We start from the raw sequence: 19584 nt of genomic DNA, 5'->3' as shown, positions 1-19584 counted from the left end.
CCCACCCTCATATCCCCCAAGCCCCCACCTCCTAATACCTTCACACTGGTGTTTAGATTTCAACATATGAACTTTGAGGGGACACAAGCATGCAGACCATAGCAGGCACATTGATTATTTTGAAGTGAGGACAACTGAGAGACAGCAGATACAGGAAGGGCTCTCTGCCCTCCTCCTTTCTACCTAAAAGCAGGGCATCGTTTCCTGCACCAGGAAAAAGAAAATATTCTTATCACCTGAGACAGAATTGACACCAAGATGAATGTGGACAAACAAACCTACTAAACTAACTCTTAGCTTCCATTAGCTTCCCCCGTGTATTTCTGGGTCACTTTCCCACAGTTTATTACCCTTAGCCCAGACCCCTTTTTCCTCTGTCTTGCCACATCACCCCATCCCCCCACCCCGCCCCACTGATTATCATTCTTTGTTAGAGTGGTACATAAGCTCTCAGGCCTGTTTCTTCCAGTCTTCATTTCTTAACATGTGAAGGCCTCCACGTACACACAAAACTGCTAACATGAAATAAACTTTTTATGCTTTTCTCTTGTAAATTTGTCTTTTTGTCAGTTTAATTCTTAGGCCCAAACACAGAATCTAAGCGGATAGAGACACCATATATAATATGTTAAAGTATTTCAAAAATACTTTTTAAAGTATTTTAAAAGAGCAGAAGCATTTTAAGAAACATTTCCCCTAACTCTTCTTTAGCTTTTTTGAAGGAGATTGGGTTGATTAAGGTAAGGTCACAGTGATTTTTCAGCCATGGAACTTCATAGAAAAATGCAGCCATGGAAACTTAAATGCAGCCATGGAAACTTCGTAGAAAAATGTCCTCTAGCTTGAGAGGATCAAATTTTGTAGTGCCTTAGGCCACTTTTGTCAGCACAACTGAAATATGGCGTTGGAATGAACCTGTAATAAATTTGAAAAAAACATTACCCTGCTCGCCTGGTTCATTTTTCTTTCTTATGTGGGCCTTTTAACAGAGAGTCAAGGAACTCTAAGAGGCCTTAGTATACAACTGACTCACTTCAAAAGTGGAGAAAATAAAGCCAAGCGAGATCCTAATGATTTGCTTAACCAAAGCCATTCAGCCACCCAGAAGATTGAGGGCTGGAATGATCTCTAATACAGCTAGCCCTTGCTTATCACCGTGTGTTAAAATCTCCCAGCGTCACATATCCTCACACTGCTCACGGGGATGGTTACCGTTACACCTAGTATGGAGTCATGGGGGCCTACAAATTTTAATGAATCACTCTAGTTATCCAGGGTGGAATCTGCCGAGCCAGGATTTGGACTACCATGGGCAGGTCACAGCACCCTGTCTGAACCCCACTGCAGCCCTCTCTGGGATCCCGCTGGGGACAAGTCATGTTGCTTTTGGCTCAAACAAACAAAAAACCCCAAAAATCATCAAGTCAAAAGGGGCCTTCCCATGTTCCTACAACCAAGGGATGAGGAGTTAACAAGAAAGCCTTAAGGACGGATTTTTCTATTTTTATTCTTAATTTCTTTGGTTTCTGTCTTTCAATGAGTTTTATTCATGTTTTCTGATCATCAAGATTTTAACATGATTTGCATAATATGTTCTAAGTGTAATTTGTAAGTTTCCTAGAGCTGACTGGCTTAATACCCAACCAATTTTTTTTCTGAAATTAACGGTCATTTAAATATTACATTTTAAAGATTTTATTTTTATTTATTTGAGAGAGAGAGAGAGAGCAAATGAAAGAGCACAAGTTGGGGGGGGAGAAGCAGACTCCCCGCTGAGCAGGGAGCCCAACTAGGGGCTCGATCCCAGGACCTTGGGAGCATGACCTGTCCTGGGATCATGACCTGAGCTGAAGGCAGATGCTTTACCAACTGAGCCACCCAGCCTCCCCTAAACATTACATTTTAAAGAGCCCATTAGAATTTAGTTGACTTCCTATCTATTAACACTTCAAGTTTCATTTAACTTTTTATTCTCATATCAATTTTCTGTCACGTTTAAGTCATTTTACTTATATTTAGTGACTTTTCTCACTTGACTTTGGATGACTGTAAATACCAGTCTGATCACAAGCATAAACAAATGTGTAAAAACTTAAAGTTCTTGGTATATGTGACACAACTCTGAGTAAACCTACGAAACTAGGAGTGCAAGACTGATACCAATCTACTGAAGTAGTAGCATGGCTGCACAGAGCCTCTGTCAGCTTCTAGAAGGAGGCCCTTCATTTGCCCTCTCAACCTTCTTGTCCAGAGCCTGCCTGCTTTCTCCCCTCTGTGTGTGAGGCAGAACTGAAAGTTTTGGGAAACAACTGGGTTTGACATCTTTCTTTGAAGGGAGGAGGGATGGAACCCACATGTCTTGCCTTCTCACTACATGACAGAGATTTGGTCTCCTAATAGGGTCCATGACAGCCTGTGAGGGAGTGGAGTGGGCATGTGGCTGGCGAGCTCCACACACACCCGTCTTCCTCCTTTCTGGCAGGTATCCCACACACGTCTTTCCCCTACTCCCCTCCACAGTAGCATTTGTCTGATCTTAGAGGACCCCCCATCCTGACCATGACTGGTTCAGGAATGAGCAAGTGATCCCGGGCAGTAAGTTGTGAGGGGGAAGTCTGAAAGGAAGCTTCCAAGGGATGTTTCCTTTTTCCCAAGAGAGAGCAAGAGATGATGCAGTCTCACTTAACCCCCCGGGCCCACAGTAGTCATAACCACCTTGCTACAGTCAGAGGTGAGGTGCTAACTGAGCATGGGAAATGGAAAGTTGACATGAGCTGCTAAGTTGCTGCTTCTCAGTGGGAAGGCTATTGGCTTTGTGAGTAGGGCAAGTCTTTGCTCTGACCATCTGTAGCAAACATTTGAAGATCTTTAACATCCATGAGCCCTACCCTCAAAATGCACTGGCAGCCTCAGGAATGTGACAACCATAAAATCCATACTCTTGTTTCCAAACCTCCCTCCCCCATTGAGAATCATGATACTCTGTCTTTGGACCTCCTATCATACAACCTTTTGATTTAAACCAGTTTAATTGAGCTTTCTGCTGGTTGCAGCCCAGGGTCTCCTAACAGGAAGGAATTATTATAGTAATTTTGAAAGAAAGAATAAATGAGCCTCAAAGAGGTCAATGAATGTGCCCAAGGATATCAACGAGCAGGTGGCACAGCCACCATTTGGCTCTAGATCTAACTTCAAAGCTTGGCTACTTCATCCCTATTTGCTTTCTCTCCAGGGACATGGAAGTTACTCTGAACCTTACTATTCTGTTTTCTCTTTCCCATCAGTTTCCTCCAAAAGAACAAATGTTGTTAGTTTGTTCAGTGGAAAAATATGAACAAACAAAAACAAACAAGCAAAAAATAATGAAGGACAGAAGTTTTATGTGGAAAAAATTAATGTATGCACAACACATATCTGTTTGTTTATGCATGGTGTATTTCTGGAAAAATCCTGTTATAGGGGTTGCCTCTAGGGAGTGGAGCTGAGGGACTGGGGATATGAGGTGGGAGGAAAACTTACTTTCATTGTAGATCCTTTCTACTGTTTGAATTCTTTGTCTTGTGCAAGTATCTTTTCATTTTATTAAATAGTAAAAATTTTAAAGCACTTATAGATAAGTTTTATATTACATATATTTTGCCATATCTTAAAAATATAAAAAAAAGCATTCATAGGATTCAAAATTTAAAAACTGAACTTGGGGTGCCTGGGTGGCTCAGTCAGTTAAGCATCTGCCTTCTGCTCAGGTCATGATCCTGGAGTCCTAGGATCGAGTCCCACTTCAGGCTCCCTGCTCAGCGGGCAGTCAGCTTCTCTCTCTCCCTCTGCCGCTCCCCTGGCTTGTGCGCTCTCACTCTCTCTGACAAATAAATAAATAAAATCTATAAAAATTGGGTTCATTATAGCACGTGACTCTTCCTTCTCACTGGCTACCTTTGGCTGCTTGGTCTTATTCCTCTGCCCATTCTTCCTTTTGTTATAATGAGGCCATCTTTTCCTTTTCCATATCACTGTTACCTAGCATGACCTCCACCAGTCCTTTGGCGCAGCCCTGATGGAGGAATCTTACCTGACCTTTGCTTTGACACCATCCGTATACATCTCCCAAGTATGGTCCAAACTACTTACCTGGAAATAATCTGACTCCAACCACTTTTCCATCCCCTCTTCTCTATTCACCTTAAGAAGTTATTTTCCACAAAATTCTTCTAGGAGCCCCCTGGGCTGATATGAGCTGAGACAACAGAGCCCTAGGCCCTCTGCTCCAAATCTAGCTGAGAAACTGTACTTTTACCTGTGTTACATATTGGGATTCCCCACCATATTGTTTGAGCAAAGAACTCTACAGTAAAATAATGTCATCATCATCACCATCATCACCAACATCATCACCACAACCATCACACCATCATCATCATCACCAGGACCATCATCACCATCATCATCACCATCATTATTACTATGACTATCATCACCATCACCATGACCATCATCACCATCATCATCACCATCACACCATCACCATGACCATCATCACCGTCATCATCATCACCACGATCACCATCACCATCATCACCCTCACCATCACCGTGATCATCACCATCATCAACATCACCATCATCATCACCATTATCATTACCATCATATTTTAAGTGCTCTAGAGAAAACTTTTCTACAACTTCTTCCCTTAAAAGTGCTTTTGCTCTTCTCATTGCCTGGAATATCCTGCCCCCACCTCCACTTTTTGACCTGGTCTTTAAGGCAATTTCCAAATTTTACCTCCTTTATGACATTTTTTTGGATCAACCTAGTCAGTAATGGTGACTTTTGCTCCGAGGCAGATTTACACTGAAACTCCTGAAGCTTAAGTATTCTTTGACCCCTTCTGATGTATTCACAGTCATGCTTTTGTAAAATTTGCAGGAGTACGGTGTTTTAACCACAATTAGTTAAGACCACTTGTGTGAGGTGGTTTTGGAGTGTCCTGTAGCACTTTGGGATCCAGATGAGAGACAAATGAGTTGGGAACACATCTTCTTTCAATTTAATGGAGTATGTTTAGGTGGTGCACAATGACCTGCATTTGTCTATCTAAGGTATTATTAGATGCCTGGTGTCAGAATGGCTTCTAGCATGTTACTGTGGCCCACTCTGTCTACTCAGCCAGTGGTGTGACAGGAAGGTACAAGGCCAGCATGAATAGCACCACATGAAGGTGTCCTATGGTGCTGTGATGGACAGCTCCCACATAGTTCCCAGGGATCCTCCCTCCTGATGTTCAGGCTACAGGGAGAAGAAGAAAACTTTTCTTCTAAACTACTAGGTTCTGGGGCACCTTGTGTGGCTCAGTCTGTTAAGCAGCTGCCTTCAGCTCAGGTCATGATCCTGGGGCCCAGGGATGGAGCCTTGAGTCCAGGCTCCCAGCTCAGCGGGGAGTCTGCTGCTCTCTCTCCCTCTGCCCCTCTCCCCTGCTTGTGCTCTCTCTCTGTCTCCCAAATAAATAAATAGAAAATCTTTAAACTACTAGGTTCTGGGGACCCTGAAAATTAAGCTGACAAAAGACAGATTAACAGGAGAAAAGGAAACAGTTTATTTACATGTGCAGCACTCATTCACAGGGGAGAAACTCAGTGATAAGTAACTCACAGGGGTGGTTAGTGGTTAGAACTTGGGCTTAAACATCATCTTAACAAAGAACAATAAATTTGTAGAGAAGTGCAAGACAAAGGAAAAAGGATAAACCCTTTTGGAGGTGGCAAAGCTGGGAAGGTAAATGTATAGGGGAAACTAACAGAAGATAGTGTTTTAGTAAGTTTCCTCCGGGGCTGCCTGAGCTGATGTGAATCAAGAGTCTTAAGAGCTGTCCTCTTTAGGGTAAAGAGCGGAAAACATTTTTACAAATGGAAATTTATGTTGTGCTTCTAGCCAGATAGGGGGAGGGCAGAGAGCTTTTTTCTTTGTCTACTGTTTCTTAATTTTCTTTAGCTCAAAATAATCCTCATGCCAAAGTGGGCATATTTTGGGATGGCATATTCCAATGCCCTCCATTTTGTATAATCTCTTTTCCTTGAGTGTGGGTAGAGCCCAAGGCCTCCTTCCTACTGAATGGTGATAGGATGTCACTCCCATGTTAAGTCTTCTGTTGACACTCTCTGGCTCTCTGCGTCTTAACTGACATTCTGAAGAAGCCAGATGCCATGTTGTGAGATGTTCTGAAGGAAGAGGCTCATGGGGAAAGGAAGATTTTTCTTTTATGGTAATTACGTGAAATAGAATTTATTAGCTTCCTGCACTTGTAGGCACAAACCTATAATACATCTTTTACAGCTGCTGTGTGAAAGAAACTTGATGGGAGTTTTCCAAAATTTTCCCTCTCCACCACTCTATAATGAAGGATAATTGGAAGAAAGGCAAGCAGGGACAAGGCGCCCCCGTCCTAAGAGGAAACCATCCTTAAAAGGATTTTATACCGCCCTGGAAGGAGCCCTCCACCCTTTCCCTGCTTGTTGGAGGTGGTTGGAAAGTCACCCAAGATACATTTCTTTCCTCAGTGGCACTTCCTGACTCCTTAGGTTAAGGTTAAATTTAATATGGTTTTGAAAAATATGTTTAATATATATTTTTACATAGCATATTTTTATATATTTTATATAATATATAAATACATGGATATTGAAAAAACTTTGTCTCAAAACCATATTAAATTAAACCTTCACCATAAATATATTGCCATATATCTGCATACACAGAGTATCATTGAAAAGTTATCCAAGGGGCAACTGGGTGCCTCAGTCGGTTAAGCGTCTGCCTTCAGCCTAGGTCATGATCTCAAGGTTCTGGGATCGAGTCCCGCATCGGGCTCCCTGCTCAACAGGGAGTCTGCTTCTTCCTCGGCCTGCCGCTCCCCCTGCTTGTGTGCTCTCTCTCACTCACTCACCCTCTCTCTCAAATAAATAAATAAAAATCTTAAAAAAAAAAAGGTTATCCAAAAAACCAGTAATAGAGCATGCTACAGGGGGAAATTTGCCTTAGAAAATGTGTCTTTCAATTTTTTTTTTTTTTGAGAGAGAGAGAGAGAGAGAGCATGAGTAGGGGGAGGGGCAGAGGGAGAGAGAGAATCCCAAGCAGGCTCCACACCCAGCTCGGAGCACAATGCAGGGCTCCATCTCACAACCCTGAGACCATGACATTAGCCAAAATCCAAAGTCAGACACTTAACCGACTGAGCCACCCAGGTGTCCTGTGTTTTTCAATTTTTAAGGGAAAATTTCCCAAGATAAATGTATTGTTTTCCTTAATACAAAAAGCGATACTTACTCACTAGGGAAAAATTAGAAAATAGAGAAAAAGTAGGAAAAAGAAAGTATGAACATTCATAATTTCATCCAGCAATAATCCTGTTAGTATCTTAGCATTTATCTTTTTCTATCTGCCCCTATTCCACTCCCTCAGACCCAGAGTTTATTGCCTGCTTCTCTGGTATACTTCTTACCATTTACCACCCTGGTTGGGTCTGACTTGTTTCCAAATCTTTTCTCCAATGAGCACATCTCTGCTTGGAGAACAGGGATTGTGTGTAGTTGGTCTTTGTAATTTTCCCGGAGTGTGAGATAGGAGGCTTGGTCTGCATAAGGACCTGGGAGACCATTTCTGCAAATTATGTGATCTCCCTGAGCCGTTCCCTCACCTGTAAAATGGAATAATGTTAGTGCCTACTTAAGATAATCCATGCAAATTGCTCTCAATGATTGTTTTCTAATATGACCTATTATTAGCATAGTGCATTCATTCACTCAGCACACATTTATTGCATGCCGATTATGCGCCAGACATTCTTCTAGGTGCCAGGGACACAGTGGTCAACAAAACAGTCACAAAACCCTCCTTTAGGGAGCTCCCATCCTACTGTCTGGCTGGGAGTGGAGACCATATACAAAATATACAGCATATCTGATAGTGACAGTTGTTATGGGAAACAGTTTTACACGTAGATGCTCATGTTCCCTACTGTTCCCTAGCCTACTCTCCCCCACTTTCTCTCTGTCCCAAGTCCTGCTTTCCCACGGGATTAAATAACGCATGCGGGGGTTACCCCCTCCAGACCTGCAGTGTAGACCTGCAGCGGATCATAGGCATAGGACTGATGAGGGCCGCAGTGTGGAAAAACCAGGCCAGAAGTCATGCAACATCCATACCGATGCCATCCGGAGACACCAATACGTGTTTTTACGTGGGTTTTCTTCCGGATGACCACACAGTTGTACTCTGCAGTTTGCACTCAGTTGTGATCAATAGTTGCTGCTCTGTGAAAGGGGTGGGGGTTGGGACGTCCTGGCTGGAGCGTGTTTGACCCCTTGTGTTACCAAGCAGCGGCTCCTGTCCTGTTTCAAAAACCCCCAGGGCCGGAACTTGAACCTCACAAGATGGGTGGGCTAATGGACGACACTATTGTAAGACAAGCATCTCTTTGTAAATAAGCAAAGGCCAAATCTATGAGCCCAAGCCTAAAATAAATCAGAGTGGGAGGAACTGTGATTTTTTCTTAATGGGAAAAAATAAAACTTAGAGCATATCCAACACTGAGATAAATGTAGGGTGTTCTTGTTAGAAGATTTTAAATATGTGGAAGTTAATTTATTACTACAATATTCCTATATCCAAGCATTGACTAGTGTTCATGCAAATTTTAAATCTTCGTATTGTGTATTCATATTTAGTAATTTTATTATCCCATTATTATGATGGTGAAAATTCCACCACACAAATCTTTTACTACAAACTGGCATTGGATTTGGTTTTTTAAAGGATGGTTTATTTATTTATTTATTTTTAAAGATTATTTATTTATTTGAGAGAGAGAGCACGAGGGGGGCGGTTGCAGAGGGAGAAGCAGGTTCCCTGCTGAGCAGGAAGCCCGAGGCGGGGCTCGATCCCAGGGCCCTGGCACCATGACCTGAGCCTAAGGCAGACGCTTAACTGACTGAGCCACCCAGGTGTCCCGCGGATTTAATACTGCTTACTTTATATGGGTAAAGCCGAAATTGATTAAAATCTGTAATTTTTCCTTTTGCCAAATATAAAGTTTCCCACAAAAGTCACAAAACAAATCCATGAATTGCCCAGGGATCCTCGCCTCCTGGTATTTAACGTCCCACCCCCTCCACTCCCCGCCCCCCACCTGCGGAACTGTCTAACCAGCAGGAGCCTGTGGAGGTGACTGGGCACGCCTTCCCAGTTGGGTTACAAAAGCCACTGAGGGTTCTCCTTGCTCTCCTTTAGGAAAGCATAAGGAAAGTCAGCCACCATGTGGTGAGAGCACTCAGGCAGCCCCGTGATCAGCCAACATCCATCTGCCGGTCTTCTGGGCAAGCAAGCCTCCTTGGAAGCGGATCTAAGCCTTCAGAAGGCTGTAGCCTTCACTCATATCTTCAGTGCAACCTCAAGAGAAACTGAGTCAGAACCACCCAACTAAACCACTCCCAAATTCCTAGCACTCAAAATCTGTAAAATATGTTTATTCTTTATGCTCCTAAATTGAAGGTTATTTTGTTACACAGCAATAGATAGTTAATGTAGTCTAGGAACATAAGTGTCTATAAAAGCATAAGAAATGTCTAGAAAGATGCACATGGTAATGTGTTAAATGTGGAGGAGGGGGCGCCTGGGTGGCTCAGTCCTTAAGCGTCTGCCTTTGGCTCAGGCCATGGTCCTAGGGTCCTGGGATTGAGCCCCGCATCAGGCTCCCTGCTGAGCAGGGAGTCTCCTTCTCCCTCTCCCTCTGCCTTCTGCTTCCCCTGCTTGTACACTCTCTCTGTCCCTCTGTCAAAAATAAGTAAAATCTAGGGGCGCCTGGGTGGCTCAGTCGTTTAACGTCTGCCTTTGGCTCAGGTCATGATCCCAGGGTCCTGGATCGAGCCCAGCATCGGGCTCCCTGCTCAGTGGGAGCCTGCTTCTCCCTCTCCCACTCCCCCTGCTTGTGTTCCCTCTCTCGCTGTGTCTCTTTCTGTCAAATAAATAACTAAAATCTTTAAAAAAAATAAACATGGGGGAGGTGCAGTAATAACAAGGAAATTAATGTTTATCTGTATTGCTTTAATGTTTTCTTCAGATGAATATATATATGTTTCAATTATATAATTAGAAATAAATTTAAAGGCAAAACTTTAAAGCAATCAAGATGTCCTTTATAGGTGAATGGAAAACTGTGGTATATCTATACAATGCAATGGAATATTATTCAGGAATTTTTAAAAATGAGCTATCAAGCCACAAAAGGACATGAAGGAAACTTAAATGCTAGATGAAAGAAGCCAATTTGAAAAGGCTACATAGTGTATGATTCTGCCTATATGACATTATGGGAAGAGGCAAAACTATGGAGACAGTAAAGAGATCACTGATTGCCAGGGTTTGGGGGGAGGGATGAATAAGGTGCACACAGAGGATTTTTAGGGCAGTGAAACTATTCTGTACGATACTGTAAGAGCAGTGACATGTCATTATGCATCTGTCCAACCCCATACAATGTACAACACCCAGAGTGAACCTTAATACCAACTATGGCCTTGAAATAATAATAGTGGCCTAATACTGTCCTCTCAATTATCACCAATGTGCCACACTCATGCATGATGTTAATAATATGGAAAATGGTGGGGTGAGGGACTATGGATTATATGGGAACTAACTACACTTTCCACTCAGTATTTCTGTAAACCTAAAACTGATCTAAAAAATAAAGTCTAGGGGTGTCTGGGTGGCTCAGTTGGTTAGCCATCTGCCTTTGGCTCCGGTCATGATCTCAGGGTCCTGGGATCGAGCCCGCATCCAGCTCCCTGCTCAGCTCAGCGGGGAGCCTGCTTCTGCCCCGCCCCCCCTCTGCTCTGTCTCTTGCTCTCTCTCGAATAAGTAAATAAAATATTTTTGAAAAATAAAGTCTATTAATTATTTAAAAAATACAGTAAATTTTAAAAGATGAATAAAGACAAATATACAAATACGGATATCATATCTAATTTGCCAGAGAACCAATCAGGGCCAGCTGGAATAGCAACTTCTGTGAGCAAGGTGGAAGAATGATTCATCTGTCACCCTTATTTCTATCAATGTTTTGTTTTTTTTTTCTTTCTTTTCTCCAGCCAGCAGATAGAAGTTCAAAAATTTTGACTTTGGAATGGAGACTATTCCAAAACCCTGGTCCCTTATAGGTATATATCGTTAAAACATACCCCCCAAAGCTAACAGCAGATTGAGAATGGACTCTTGTAATGTTCCAGGAGATTCTGGGCCAGGGAGAGTCCACCAGATCTGAAAGAATGTGGCTATAAGCCTTACTGCAGAGCTTCAGACCAGTAGGCAGGCAGCTCCCACTGGACTACTGCCTCCGCTGAGCAGGTCACATTCCTTTTCTGGGAGGCAAAGTGTGGCCAGCCAGTTCCTGGGAAGCAGATGACAGTCCCTGGGTCAGGTTATCAACGTGCTGGGGTGAACAGAGATGAAGAGGATTGTTCAGGGTCTGGGGAAAGGATACCAGGGGACGAATTGCCTAGAGAGGCTGAGCAATCATTAAAAGGATTGATCCAGCCTTGGGAGATGGCGCCCCCAACCCGGTCCACAGTGGTACCCAGCATGAGATCTGGCCTGGTAACAGCACACGGTCGGGAGTATTCTTCCTCATTCACTGAACATATAGCACAGTGCTGGTGCTGGGGTGCAGAGGTGAGCCAGCCCAAAGTCCTGGGATTGTTGGGGATTGTTGGGGATTCTATCCTAGAGGGGCTCAGATCATGTTCACGCGAGTGTGAATGATGATCCTCGTTAAAAGCAAAGTAAGGGGGAGGGGTAAGGAGGATAGGATGAGCGGAAGACGTCGTGATGGGTAAGGGGGTCAGGGAAGGCATGGCCCCTGGAAACGGAAGTTTGGTGAATGTGGCTGGAGGGAGGGACCTGGCTCTCCCGGAGGGTACAGTGGACCCATAAAGCCCAGCCTCAGCCAGATGTACTGCATCATGGGACCAAGGCTTTTGTAGATGAAATGGGCCTCCCTGCCTTCTTAGATTACACCATTGTAAAAACAGTCTAAGCGTGCTGCCCACCTTATCCCATTTAACCATGCTACTCAGGACAGCTTTGTATCAAAGGGGAAATGCCCTCAGAGATCCCCCTGTGCCTCTTGAGAAGGTAGCCGAGAGATGGAAACGCCTTCGTTGGAGGGCTGGTTTGTGCGCTCGCAGTTCGAGAGGCCTGGTGGAGGACTGGCCACGCCACCCACCTCCATGGGCCCCTTGACCACGGGGACATCAGTGTCACATGGGTCCTACCATGGTCCCTTCCCATGTGACTGCCTTCTTCCCTTCCCCTCCTGGTTGCGGTGGGGCTCTGGTTTGCCCCCAGTCCAGCAGTTACATACTCGTGAGGAATCACAGACTCTAAACTGTGCAGTGTGTCCATTAGCACACGACTCCGGAAATTATCTGACAGAGCCAGCAACTCATGTCCATTTGCACGGAGACCTAAGTTTTGTCCTGAGTGTCACCTGGGACTAGGGAGGTGGTGAATGCAGGTTTTGTTTGTTTGTTTTGTTATGTTTTTAAAGAACCATCCTTAAAAAGGATGAACTTTCAAAAGAAAAGGATGGGCAGCTCAGAATAAACAAGGCTTCTAATCCTTCCTGTCTCAGGCCATACTTACCTCAGGCCTTTCTGAAAAAGAGATTATAAATTAAACTGTGATCAGAGAGGAAAAGCACAGAGAGGTTCTGAGATTGAGGAGAACGAAGTATTATCAGGAAATTAGAATAATAGCATTTTAAACCAGGAGAATAGGAAAAAAAAAAAAGCAAAATATCAGTACAAAACTCTTACTTTTATACAAAAGTACCAGAGTTAATTATCCAACAGTTGAGCAAAACACATGTATAAAAGACCTCCATTTACAGAACTACAAATATTACAATGTCCTCAATGATGGGGTAAATATTCAGTTTCTGGGTGTTACAGCTCCGCATTATGCTTATTTCTCCCAATGGTTTGTAAGACTTTGTGAGCGAACTCATTTTCATGGTTTTCTGTGGGAGTTCTGTGAGCCCTTGGTGGTGGTGAAAACGTTGGCACGGTCCAGAAGAGTATGAAGTTTCTTTCTGCGAGCACCTTTGGAGGCTTCAATGGTCACAGGCCTGATTTTGTATTATTTTCTCAGGCTTCAGTTCTTGGGCCATGCAGGTGTTGGGTTCAGACCCAATCCACCTCACCACCACCTACGGCCCAGACCTGTCACTCTTCCCCTACCAGTGACACTGAGGAGAGCGGGCACACTTTCTCAGCACTTCCGTCAGATGTGCCGAGCACCACATCTCTGAAATCCTGCCCCTCATGCTGGTATCCAGCCCATACTCCCGCATCAACTGCTTCCTACCACTTGGGTTCTGTTTTCTCTCTCTATTTCTGATACCAAGGGTTTACATTTCATTCTTTCAAACTTGGTTTGAAAGGGAGTTATGTGGGTTTTTTTCCTGTGACTTAAAACAATCAACTTTATGAGTATAAAGTATATAATTTCCTGGGGATGTGTGTGTATTTTATCCAGGCTTACTCCATGTATTTGTAGCAGTGATAGACGTCATCCTGGTCTGCCATGTTGCTGGAACCCAAGTGTCCATGAACAGGTGACTAGATAAACAAAATATGGTATCTACGTACAATGGGATATTGTTAGGGCATAGAAAGTTCTGACACATGCTATAACTTGGATGAACCTTGAAAATATGCTAAATGAGAGAAGCCAAACACAAAAGACCACAAATTCTAAGATTCCATATATATGAAATATCCCAAGAGGGAACTCCATGGTGACAGAACGTAGATTCGTGGTTGTTTAGGATTGGGAGACTGGAGAGGCAGGGAATGATAGCTAAAAGGGATAAGATTTCTTTTTAAGACGGTGAAACATTCTCACGCTGACAGTGATGATGATCGCATGTATCTGTGAATATACTGAACACCTTTGAATCATATACAATGGGTGAATTGTATGATATGTAAATTATGTCTAAATGAAGCTTTTTTTTTTTTTAAAAGTGATGCTTCCCTTAAATCTGGTTCTTTCAGCTTACTCAGAGAGCCAAATGGGCAAACACAAGAGATGGATTTATTGGGGTAAATCTGCACAGACTGAGCAGGGGATTTTGATGGTATCCTATCAACTTTCTTATCTTCTCTTTAGAACTTATTTGCATCCCTATCAGTAGTTCTTTTACACCTATCAAACCCTCTTAAGAAAAACTCTTTGCATTTGGATCAAAAGAATTTTTTATGACAATTGTCATCCCAAAATGTTCAAGTTCTCTCCATTTCCTATACTCCTACCCCAGGTTTATGGATATAATCTTTGATGTTCTTTTCCCCCACATTTTTAACAGCCTCTTTCATTTGCTTTTACTGTTTTGAAAATATCTTTACTGAAGTATAATTCACATACCATGCAATTCACCCATTTGAAGTGTAAAAATCAATGTTTTTTTTAAGCTTTTTTTTAAATGTGTTTTTGTAGTGTATTCACAGATACATGCAACCATCACCACAGCCAGTTTTAGAATATTCTCATCACCTCACACACATACACACACACAAACCCCTTACCTACCCTTCAGCTACCTCTAATGAACACACGTTAAACCTATGTAAGCCTAGTAAGCTAAAAGTTTGGGGCACAACTAATATCTTTATCTCATTTGTGTTACAAATAAAATCAACCCTTTTTATTTTAGAGTTGTTCATTCTTTTATATTAAAAAAGGGCAAAAATGAAATAAAATATTCACGTAGTTGGGAAATCACTGCTCTAGAGGCAGAGGTGGTAATTCAGCCAGAACTGAATTGTTGACTGAAAGTCAGGCCCATCTGGAAGACAGAGATGCTTGTTAGTTGTCGTACATGAATGGTGGTTTGTGGGTGTTAGTGGACACTGAGAAAGTATACATTGGGTAATAGTTGGTACATGAAACAGAAAACTGCTTATCGATCATGTTTGGGATAAAGGAGACAAAAAGCTAAAGCCTGAGAAATAAGTTTAAATCACAAAAATAGAAGGGTTGAAGGATTAAGAATGAATTAAATATTAAAGAGTTAAAGGTAAAATAATACCCCCCCAAATAAAGATACTTGATTTTGTTTTAAATAATGAAACTAAAAACTTAGGACAAGGAGGACATATTCCATTTAATAAAAGCTACAAGAAGTATAAAATATCTGCAGATAAACTTAACAAGAAATATATAGGCTCAAATCTGTACATTGAAGAAAACTGTTTTTCTATTGAGAGACACAAAAGAATACATAAATAAATGAAAAGAAGGGCCCTGTACTTGAATAGGAAGAAACAATAGTAGAGAGGTGTTCATTCTTCCTAAGAGAATCCACAAATTTACTGGGAACCCCAAAAATAAAAATATGTTGGAGAGCTATATACTAAAATTCATATGAAAATAGCCAGGAACGGGGCGCCTGGGTGGCTCAGATGGTTAAGCATCTGCCTTCGGCCCAGGTCATGATCCCAGGGTGCTGGGATTGAGCCCCACATTGGGCTCCTGGCTCAGCAGGGAGCCTGCTTCTCCCTCTCCCTCTGCCTCTCTCCCTGCTCATGCTCTCTCTCTCTATCTCTTTGTCTCAAATGAATAAATTAAAAAAAAAGAAAAGAAACTAGCCAGGAAAAGTCTGAGAAGAAAAAAAGAATGAGGAGGAGGTTGGTCCTAACACATATTAAAGCATATTTTAAAGCTATTTACTTAACACACGTGACTAAGAAAACAGATCACTAAAACAGAACAGAGAACCTAGAAATAACAATAGGAACTATGTGATGAAGGTGATATTTAGCATCAGTGGAGAAAAGATGAATTATTTAAAAACTACTACTGATGGGGCGCCTGGATGGTGTAGTCAGTTGAGCTTCCTGCTCTTGGTTTCGGCTCAGGTGCTGGTCTCAGGGGTCCTAGGATCAAGCCCCACATTGGGCTCCATGCTTGGCATGGAGTCTGCTTGGTATTCTCACTCTCCTCACCCCCTGCCCCTTCCCCCCAGCTCTCTCTCTAAAATGAATGAATAAATCTTTTTTTAAAAAATGTATAAAAAAATTACTACTGGTAAAACCAGTTGACCATTTGGGAAGAAATAAAGCTCTTCCTTGATTCTAATTCTCAAAATAAATTCCAGAGAGACTGAAAATTTTAATGTCAAAATTGAAAACAAAAGAGACTAGAAAAAAGCACAGTACAGGGAAAAAAAATCTTAGGAGAAGACCTGAATTAAGGAAGAAACACAGATCAAAAGCCATACATGAATTTACCTGCAAAGCATAAAAAAATAATTTACTTGCATAAAAACCTATCATTTCTTCATGACAAAAATATATATATATAATAAACAAAATCTAAAGAAAACATACAGGGAACAATACTTCCAACACCTACGATACCTATGACCTATGCATTGGAGGGCAATGTGATAATATCTACCAACATTTTCAAAGCAAATAGTTTTGACATACGAACTGTACTTCTAGAACTTTTCCCATAATCTCATGTATATGTACATACTTTACTGAAGTACTATTTGTAACGGGAAGAGATCAGAAACTACCTACATGTTCTATAAAAAGGGGACAGATTCGATACATTATGTACATCCATAATTTGTGTTATTGGTGCAACCCTTACAAATATTGGGGTAGGTCTTTGCATGCTGATATAAAACAATCTCCAAGATACAAGGTTAAAAAGAAAACCAAAGGTCCAGACTGTGTGAAAAGCAAGCTTCTATTGGTTCAATAAAGGGGGAGGAGTATGTTTATTATATGCATAGACCGTTTCTGGAAGAAAACACCAGATGCTGGTAACACTGTTGCCTCTGGAGACAGGGATTAGCAGACCAGCGGTCTTGCTTGCTTTTCATTGTTTACCCTTTTATCATTTTCCATTTCATCACGTGCTTTTATTACTTTTCCAATTAAAAATAGTTAATAGAAAATCCAGGAAAACAAGTTGGAAACAGGACATTTTTACCTTAAAAAAAAATAAAGGAAATTAAAGCAGAAAGATAAAATGGAAAACAAACAGCAGTCATTAAGGCAATTTTATATACTTGAATAGTGTGGAGATACAGAGCTGTAAAATCAAACACGCCATTGATAAAACAGGAAAAATAATAGGGGACTATGAAAGAAGAAGGGAAAAGATAACCTCTGGAGGCAGACAAAGCCAAGAGTCCTCAGTGCAGGCTATAGGTTGGAAATGGGTACCCACTGAGTATCCCCCAAGGATGCCTGAAGCTGAGCCAACCACACAGGGTCTAGGCAAGACCCAGAAACAGAAAAGGGCAAGAAGGACAGAGGGCGTGCAGGTTGTGGGGGGTAGGACCAGGGTGTGGCAGGGACTCTCCTCCAGTCCACTCTCTTTTGAGCACAGATGCTGTGGTTTGGAGAACGATGGTTGAGGATGGGGTGTGAAGTAAAGGCTGTGCCTTTGGAGCATCCTATTCCCATGGAGACGGTGGGCTTGGGCAGATTGTTGGGGAAGTGGGTCTGGGCAGACAGCATCTGGACAGAACTTGTTTCCATTAGTGATCCCATGTGACAAAGACAAGCAGTGGCCCAAGTGGTCTCATTGGGCTCCAACCATCTTCTCTCTCTAGGCAGAGAGAGCCCCATTTGGACTCTTCAGGGAGGCGAAACCCTTAAGAAGCAGACACTGGGTCTTAGGTAATTAACAATAAAGGAGACATAACTGTATTTGGAACCTGACAAGGATTGAGTGCAGAAGTAGGTAAGCGAATCCACTGTCCTCTTTTTTTTTTTTTAAGTTTTTATTTATTTATTTGACAGAGAGAGTGCAAGTAGGCAGAGCAGTAGATAGAGGGAGAGGGAGAAGCAGGCTCCCCACTGAGCTGAGCAGGGAGCCTGATGCAGGGCTCTATCCCAGGACCCTGGGATCATGACCTGAGCCGAAGGCAGAGGCTTAACCAACTGAGCCACCCAGGCGCCCCCACTGTCCTCTTTTAAGCCAATCACTAAAAAGATGTGCAAAATGTATAAAACATTGCTGCCTTTCTAATTTTCTTTTGTCTTGGAAAATACAGGGTTTTTCCATAAAAGAAGGTTTTTTATGTTAACATACAATTTTTTTTAATCAATCAATATTTTAGATTTTTCTGTTTTAATTTCTATTATGGTAAGTATGGTATAACCCACATAAACAAAAGCTTCTTCACGGTCTTCAAAAACAACAATGACAACAGCAATAGTTACAATAAAGAGGTCCCAGGACCAAAAACTTGAACTACTGATTTGGGAGTAACACCAGTAGGTCCATCTGGGAGGATGTGCATGGCTTTCAACTGTTCTGAGGTTACCTTTTAGTAGGTCCCCTTTGGCTCTGTCCCTCAATCCCCTGAATTGAAGCCATAATCTCAACCTCTGAGTAGATTCTGGCATGGTGACCAGAGACCTACTTAGCTCAGGATCCCTCGCTCCTACTTCGAAGATCTCTGCCTGTGTGGGAGGTAGAGGGACGCAAGGTAGAACATATTCAGTCCTGAGATGGTAGTTGGGTAAATAAAACCCATTTAACTGAACCAAGGGGATTAAAAAATGGGGTAGAAAGTGGAGACAGCACAGCATGGATCAGGTAGCATTTGGGCCAAATTTTGAGGGACATGTTGTATTTGGCCTTGCAATGTAACATACAGAGATCTGAAACAATCTTAGATACCCTGATTTCATCATGGTAAAAGCAAGTCAGTTCTTGTCTCCTGCCTACTCTTCTTTCTATCTCTACATCTCCTCCTATAACCAGGCATCATTCCTCCATCTCCTTGGCATGCCTTATAATAAGACAATTATCAGAAGTGTGTTTAGAAATACTCTGGATGACTTGACACTGAGAGTAAGCTCAAGATTAGGTGATGGCAGGGGTGCCTGGGTGGCTCAGTCGTTAAGCATCTGCCTTCGGCTCAGGTCATGATCCCGGGGTCCTGGGATCGAGCCCTGCATCAGGCTCCCTGCTCAGCGGGAAGCCCGCTTCTCCCTCTCCCACTCCCCTGCTTGTGTTCCCTCTCTTGCTGTGTCTCTCTCTCTCTGTCAAATAAATAAATAAAATCTTAAAAAAAAAAAAAAAAGATTAGGTGATGGCATAAGCCTGTGAAAAGACCAGAGGCATTGGAGTAGGGCAGAACTCAATTGGAATTTTGGCTTTCCCATGTCTTTACTCTGGGATCTTGAGCAAATTACTCAGTTCTTTAATCCTCAGTTTCCCCAACTGGAAAATGGACACAGTAGTACCAGCCTCTCAGAATTAAGGCAATTAATCATAAACATTTGTGGAAGCATAGTGCCTGGGACAAGGCACTCATGTAATGATGGTTAACTTCTTTCCTTGTGTTCCCACCTCCTCCCTCCACCCCTATAGAGACACTCAGATGAGGATTCCAGCCATGACCAGGTAACCTTTGTGAGGATAGAGCCATCCGCACGTTAGTTCTTGGGTGAAGGTAAGAGGTTAACTAGACTAAAAAACACAATGTGTGTCATATGTAAG

General features: G+C 42.4%; 1 protein-coding gene across 1 annotated transcript in view; it reads left to right on the top strand.

The window, feature by feature from the left end:
• LYRM4 (LYR motif containing 4) overlaps nt 1-19584 on the top strand; it is a 267655-nt gene that overhangs the window by 187067 nt on the left and 61004 nt on the right. The window lies entirely within an intron of this gene.

The sequence above is a fragment of the Halichoerus grypus genome, chromosome 9 (assembly GCF_964656455.1).
Source record: "Halichoerus grypus chromosome 9, mHalGry1.hap1.1, whole genome shotgun sequence".
Classification (NCBI taxonomy): Eukaryota; Metazoa; Chordata; class Mammalia; order Carnivora; family Phocidae; genus Halichoerus; species Halichoerus grypus.
Note: the sequence above shows the minus strand (reverse complement) of the source record. Positions and strands in the feature narration are given on the sequence as shown.